Below are 7,824 nucleotides of genomic sequence, written 5' to 3'. Positions count from 1 at the left end.
GGCGGGGCGTGGGCAATGGGGTAAGCGAGGCAGGAGGGACGCCCTGTGGTCAGGGGACAGACAGCGTCTGGGGTTGACCACGCAGCAGTCAACCGGGGGGCGGGAAGCGTTCGGTTGGGGAGATGGTGGACCACTCAGCTGGAAAGTGGCCGTGCGGTTTGGGAACCGGATCACTGGGGATAGAGAGCAGACTATGGGGCACAGCCCTTTGAAGAAACGAGCTGAACCAAGAAGGGGTGGGAGGAAAGGGAGCAGGCCATTGGGACACCCCTCCCCGTGGCTGGGTATGAGGAAGGTTTCAGAGTGAGCGGCTGACCCTGGATTTGACCAACGTGGAGTGTCAGTCAATGAAGTTGGGGGCCTGAGGGAGGGGAGAGGAGACAGCACCTTTTGCTGCCAGAGCGTTCCAGCGGGACGCTGGTATATGTTGTGCTGGGCCATCAGCCTGAGGCCAGCTTCTTACTCACACCTATTTGAGGCCCATCATGTTTCCCAGCTGGATTATTTGGGCAAGCTACTTTTCTTCTCTAAGCTTCCAGTTTCCTCAGAAGTAAATTCAGGGTAACTGGGTTGTTAAATCAAAATAAGGCATGTCGGGCATCTGGCACACAGAGAGAGTTCCCTTAGACTTAACTTTCATGTCACCTTTATTGAGTACATACCCTATGAAGTATATGTGGCACTATCTTTATATTTATACTTTACAGATGGTTTTCCCATAGACCATCCTTTTAAATCCATGCAGCATTTTACAGCAGAGGAACTGAGGCTCCAAAACGAATAACTTCCCTCAAACAGGCAGTGACAGAGACATATTTTCTTAAAATGAATCTTTTTAATTGAATTATAAATATGTGCAGGAAAGTGCCCTGATCATCACTATACAGATGGATGAATTTTCACACCCTGAATATATCCATGTAAGATCCACCCAGGTGAAGAAATGGTGCACTGCCGAAGCTCTTCATGTCGTCGCCCAAGTTCAATCCCTGTGCTTTCTTCCTATTCAAACAGCATCAGTGAGGTTTGCCCACGGTTCGACTTCCTTCACTCAAGCTATGATTGTGAGATACAAGTTATTATATGAATTTCTACATCATTTGATTATAATACCATTCATTCATCTATTCCGCTGTTGATGGACATTTGGTTGTCTCCAGTCTAAGGCCATCATGAATAGTGCTGCTAGGAACATTAATGTATATCTTTTGATGAACATTTATTAGCAGGTTTGTGCTTTATTGTGGAATTGCTTAGGGTATTCACAGGTTCAGCTTTGGTAGCCACTGAAAAACAAAAAGCCACTGAAGGGGTCGTACAAATTTCCACTTCTGCTAGCAAAGCACGCGAATTCCAGTTACTCCATGTGTTCAACACCACTTGGCCTTGTCAGTGGTTTTCATTTTAGCCCTTGTGATGGATATGTGTATTAGGGCTTTCCAGAGAAAGAGAGACAATAAAGATGTGGGTGTGTGTGTGGGTGGGGGTGTATGTATGTGTGGAGAGAGAGGGAGAGGTTTTAAAGAATTGGCTTACAAAAATATGGAGGTTGCCAAGTCCAAAATCTTCAGGATAGGCAGAAGGTTGAAGAACCAGGGAAAAGTTGATGTTGCAGTTCAAGTCTGCAGACCATCTGCTGGCAGAATTCCCCCTTCTTCAAGAGAGGTCATTCTTTTTCTGTTAAGTCCTTCAAGTGATTGGATGAGGTCCAACCATACTATAGAGGGTAATCTGCTATATTCAGAGTCTACCCATCTAAATGTTAATGTCATCAAGAAATACCTTCACAGAAACATCTACAGTGATGTTTGACCAAATATCTGGGTACTGTGGCCAAGGCAATTTGACATATAAAATTGACCAACACACTGTGGTGTTGCTTTCTTATAATTTGCATTTCCTTCATGACTTAGGAAGTTGGGCTTATTGTCTATTGGGATATCATCCTTTGTGTTTAAATCTCTTGTCTAGGTGCACCTGGGTGGCTTGGTTGGTTAAGCATCTGACCTTGGCTAAGGTCATTGTCCCGGGGTTCTGGGATGTAGCCCCACATTGGGCTCCCTGCTCAGTAGGAAGTCTGCTTCTCCTTCTCCCTCAGCCCCTTTCCCCCACTCTGCTCTCCTTCTCACTTGGTCTCTCTCTCTCTTTCTCAAATAAATGAAATCTTTTTAAAAACTTTAAAAGCTCTTGTCTATTTCTATATGGGGTTTTCATTCTGTTCTCAATCATTAAGAGGAGGTTTTTTAATATATTCTATATATTAACTATTTGTTAGTTGTATGTATTACAATTTTTTTTTCTAATCTGTGACTTACCTTTTATTCTATGAACTCTTAAAAGTTTTTTTTAACTTTAAAGTAGTCCAGGGGCACCTGGGTGCCTCAGTCGTTAAGTGTTTGCCTTCGGCTCAGGTCATGATCCCAGGGTTCTGGGATGGAGCCCCACATCAGGCTCCCTGCCCTGCAGCAAGCCTGCTTCTCCCTCTTCCACTCCCCTGCTTGTGTTCCCTCTCTCAATGTGTGTCACTCTGTCAAATAAATAAATAAATAAAATCTTATAAAGTAGTCCAATATATCAATATTTTTCTTTAGAATTATACTTTATGAATTTGGTTTAACAAATCTTTGTGTATTCGTAGATATTCTCCTGTTGTTTTCTAGAAGCTTTATTGTTTTATCTTCACATTTAAATATTTAATTCACCTGGAATTGATTTTTATGAATAGTATGATGTAGAGAGTCAAGATTAATTATTTGTTTATATGGATATCCAGTCCACTTTGGCTAAAATCTCCAATATAATTTGTGAATACAAATGATGATAGTAAATATCCTTATTTCCTATCTCAAAGGGAAGTTTTAGTGTTTTATTATTAAGTATAATATTTTCTGTAAATTTGTTTTTTATCATAATATTTATCAGATTAAGGTAGTTTCCTTCTATTTTGAGTTTAGTTTGGTGTTAAATTTTATCCAGTACTTTAGCTATAATCTATTGAGATGATTATATAATTTTACTCCCTTATTCTGTAAATGTGATGAATTGCATTGATCAAATCCTAATGTTAAACCAACCCTCTGTCTGGGATAAATCCTACTTACTTGTGACATACTATCATACTATATGATTGTTATACCTCTAAATATGGTTTTTCAAGATTGTTTTCTTTAGACTTTTCACTTCTATGTTTATGAGAGAGAATGGCTTACAACTTCTTATGTATTTGATAGTACTTACTGATGAAGACATCTGGGCATGGGGTTTTCTTTGTAAGAACATCTTTAGTTGTTATAGGATTATTCAGATTTTCTATTTCTTTTTGGGTCAGTTTAGTAAACTGTGTTCTTCTAGGATTTGTTCGTTCCTTCTATCATTTAAAACTGAGTAACAAAAATTGTTCAAATATTTCTTCATTTATCTCCTTAATGTCTCTAAAAGCATTGGGATATCTCCTTTTTCATTCCTGATATTGATAACTTATGTACCGCTTTTTATCTGATTAGTTCTCAACAGTAAGTTACCAATTTTATTAATCTGTTCAAAGAATCAACTTTTGACTTTGTCAATTCCCTCTATTATTCACTAATTCCCTTTATAACATCCTAAGATAGATATTTAAATCATTGATGTTGAGACCTTTTTTTCTAATGCAGGTTGTAAAGCTATACATTTTCCTCTGAGCATAGCTTTAGCTGCATGCCACAAGTTTTATATGAGAAATTTTTATTATTCAATTCAAAATATTTTAATTGTAATTTTTTAGGCCTGTGGATTTTGTATAAGTATACTGTTTCATTTCCAAACTTTTGGGAGCTTTTCAACTTTGTTATTTATTTTTAGCTTAATTACATAGTGGTCAGTGACCACACTCTGAATGAATTTCAGTCCTTTGAAATTTTCTGAGACTTGTATTAGAATGCAGCATATGGTCTACTTTTGGGAACTAACTGTGTGCAATTGAAAAGTATGTTGGGACCAGTAATTGTTGGGACCAGTGTTCTATATATGCCAATTTGATCAGATTTGTGAAGTGTCTTATCTAGATTTCTAAATTAATGTATCTTGTTGATTTATTTTTATCTAGGTTGTATTTTCAACTAAATTAGGTCAGACTGTTCTATCAGTTACTGACAGAGGTGTGCTGACAATCATCCTCTGTAGCTCTGAATTTTTATTTGTTCTTTTAGTTCTGTCAATATTGCTTAGTATATCTTTAACTGCTATTAGGTGACTACACATTAAGAATTGTTATATCTCCCGGGAACTTGACCCTTTGAGTTTTATGAAGAGTTTCTCTTTATTGCTAATGATACTTCTTGGCATATATTCTGGTGGTTTTTGTTTCATGGTATGTCTTTTTCATTATTTTACTTTCAACCATTCTTCCTTCTTCTGTTTATAATATCTGTTGTAAGCAGCATATAGATTATTTTGGTAATTCTACAATGTATTTTAAGCATCGTGAGACATTAAGTTTATTACTGCTTTAAACAGTCACTATTCATTTGGATTTACTGATTATGGATGTATTTACCATTTCCATTGTGTTTTTATTCATTCCTATGTATCCATTTTTCCAAATGGGATTATCTTCCCCCTACCTAGAGGACAACCTTTACATTTTACATCAGTATGTTGTAGTGGTGATGAATTCACTTAGTACTTGTTTCTCTGATGTGTCTTTTTGTAACAATATTTAAAGAACGCTTTTGCTGGGAATCAAATTCAAGGCTGCCAGCCATTTTCTTTCAGCACTACGAAGAAATTCCATTGTTTCACAATTTCTATCTCCTTTGAGAAGTCAACTGTCAGTCATATTACTGCCCCTTTAAAAGTAACACATCTTTTCCCTTTGCTTGTTTTTCAGGTTTTCTTTTTGTCTTTGCTTTTTAGTAGTTTTATCATGAAATGACTCAGTATGATGGTCGTTGCATCCATCCTGCTTCTTGAATGTGTGCTTTGATATCATTTATCAGATTTGATCAATTCTAGGCTATTCTTTCTTCTGGTATTGCTTCTGTTTCATTCTTTCCCTTTTCCTGTGACCACTACATGTTAAATCTTTTTACTCTGCTTCGTTTATCTCTTTTGCTCTTTTCTGTGGTTTCTGTTCTTTTTTCTCTAGATGTTTCTGTCCAGTTCTTTTCTACTCATCTGTAAGCCAATCCACTACTCCTCTTTTCAGTACTATCTAATCCTCTTTCCTCAGGTGTCCCAGCTTAACATCTAGGGCATTTACGAGGGCCTTCTGGGTAACCCTGAACACTAGGCTACCACTCATACACTGGGTGGCATCTGTGGGTGGAGGAAAACTATAGAGCCACCTTAGAGCTTTTCTTGTCCCTGGAATCTTGACAACCTTGAGGTCCTCTCACTTCAGCCCAAGCTCTCCAGTCCTTTTGAACAGGCTTATTTCTCCTCTTTAATCCAGTGTTTGAGGATTTTATTGGCAGGAGAAACAATGGATCTGATACAAAGTAATGCCCTCTGGCAACAGCAGGAATGGGGCAGATGCAGGGAACAGAGGAGACCAAGGCTGCTGTACTTCATGGGCATATTTTGGCCCACTCACATGCAACAAACACGGATTTCACTCTCGCTGCCCCTGTCCCCTGAAGCCCACCCAGTGCTCCACTAGCAGTCAGTGGGAATGGCCACTGACAGGACAACAAGGGGGGATGTCAGGAGAGCCTAGCAGGTGCAAGGAGTTCACAAAGCCAGAACCTTCTCAGAGTTCAGATCTCATCCCAAAGGACCTTCCTGAGAGCAGCCCTGGGTCCCTGACTCCCTGTCCCTAGTCCCTTCCTTACACATTATCTTCACTGCAATCTGAAAGTATCTAATTTAGTGGCTTACTTCTTGTCACGCCACAAACCCTACAGCTGCTACATGAACGCAGGACTTTGACCTTTTTGTTCCCGCAGCATGTACCCAGGCACTTAACACAGTGTCTGACACACACAGGGCATTCCATACTCGTGTTGTAACTGTAAAGAAATAAGTAAATGAATGATTAGACACATTAGAAAAGGCCAGGAACAGAAGGAAGTTGCTCAGCTAACATCATCCACCAGGTGGCAGTCACAGCTCCCTTATAAAAAAGAATCTCTTTTCCACACCCTTCAAAAAACGACTCAATTTTTATTTTTACCAAGAGTTAGTAGCCTGAATTCATTTGGGATTTTTGAAAATAACACTTGGAGAAAATGCATTTCCAGTCCCTTTGCCCTTGTGGGGTGAGTGGCCCTGGCAGCAGGTGTGGGACGGTGGGGGGCGGGGGGGGGGGGGGTGCGCTGCGTAGAAAGACCAAGAACAGTTGTATAAGATGTCATCTCAGCCCACAAAAGAGATGATTTGCTCCTCCCTCCCTCACCCCTTCATCAAACAGCTGCAGGAACTGAGAGAAAAACCAACGGATGCATATTACTAGTCATGAATTTCATTTGGCCAGCTGTAGGCATGGGACATATGGTCCCCCAAGGAGACAGCCGCAGATGACTGTCAGAAAAGGGCCTTCCCACCTCATCTGTGCCTGAAGTGCTGTTCCTTCACTCTCCCCTGGTTCTGACAAGTCCTTCCTGCCGCTTCTACAATGTTCCCGGGAATATAAAGTGTGGGGATCTGGAACCAACCCTGCTGCTAAGCCAGCCCCAGCTTTCAAAAAGCTAACCCCAGGGCTTCTTGAGAAAGAAAGGGGCCCAGGCAATTTCATTTCAGGGGGAAAGAAGCATGAGGGAAGGTACATTTTTTTCACATGAAGAAATTATGATATATTTAAAAATGCTTGCAGTAAAGAAATAGAGCTTTTACTCCCAAAATACAACATAACAGAATTATGTGTTTCTCAAGAAATTATAGGTGTTCTTTTTAAAGACTGGATTCTTTATGCGTTACAGACGGAGGTTGTGATAATGGTGCCCAAGCTTAAATGGGTATGATGGTTCTATTCTCACACCCATCAGCGGATCTCTATGGCCATCGTTTAATCTCAAGATAATGTCAACTGACTCCATTTTACAGACCCTTTGTGAATGAGAGAATTTAGGGCCCCAGGGGAATGAATGGATGGGAGGACCCTGCCCTGTGGGGAAGGTAGAGGAATTTCTCTAGACTTGGTCACAGGAAAATTGAGCATTCCCTCCCTCTATTGCTGCCTCTCCACCACCAAAACACACATTCTCACATGTACACACACGTGCACACATGCCTCATCCCCTGGTTATTAAGCCCATCTCTAAGATTAATTACATTGTCTGTGTCAGCCATCTATCTCATCTTCCTTCCATACAACCCCTCCAAATTAAAATAATGCTTAATCAGAATTAGCGCCTGCTCAAGGCATCTAAGTGCCACTTGCTCTTATTAAAGATGGATCTCTCGTGCTCTTTCAAACAAGCAACAAATTTCAATGAGATGTCCAAAGACAGGGAGGGGAATGTGGTAAAAATTTCCCCTTCTAATCAATCGATATCCTCCTTTTGAAGCGTCTGTGTGTCTAGGTAGGATTGGAACTGCCTTGTTTCCTCCTGTGGTTCCACGGAGGTTTTGCTTTTGCCCCAGTGTTCCAAGGGAGTAGGATTAGTACGGCCTGGTAAATTGTGTTTCCTCCAATAACAGCACAGCATGTGGGATTTTGCCAAAACCTAGGTCATTCTCCTGTATCTGTGCCTCCAACCTGAAGCCCTAACGTGCTTACCTCTCTCTGTTCTGCCATCATCTTGGCCCATGCCATCGGCATCTACCAACATCCACCGTCCTCACTCCCAAACACGTGGCCATCACTTCTGAAGTGTTCTTCTGTTCCCACTCTTGCTCCCCATAAGC

This window comes from Mustela nigripes, chromosome 12 (genome assembly GCF_022355385.1).
Source record: "Mustela nigripes isolate SB6536 chromosome 12, MUSNIG.SB6536, whole genome shotgun sequence".
Taxonomy (NCBI): domain Eukaryota; kingdom Metazoa; phylum Chordata; class Mammalia; order Carnivora; family Mustelidae; genus Mustela; species Mustela nigripes.
This window is presented reverse-complemented; position numbering follows the sequence as displayed.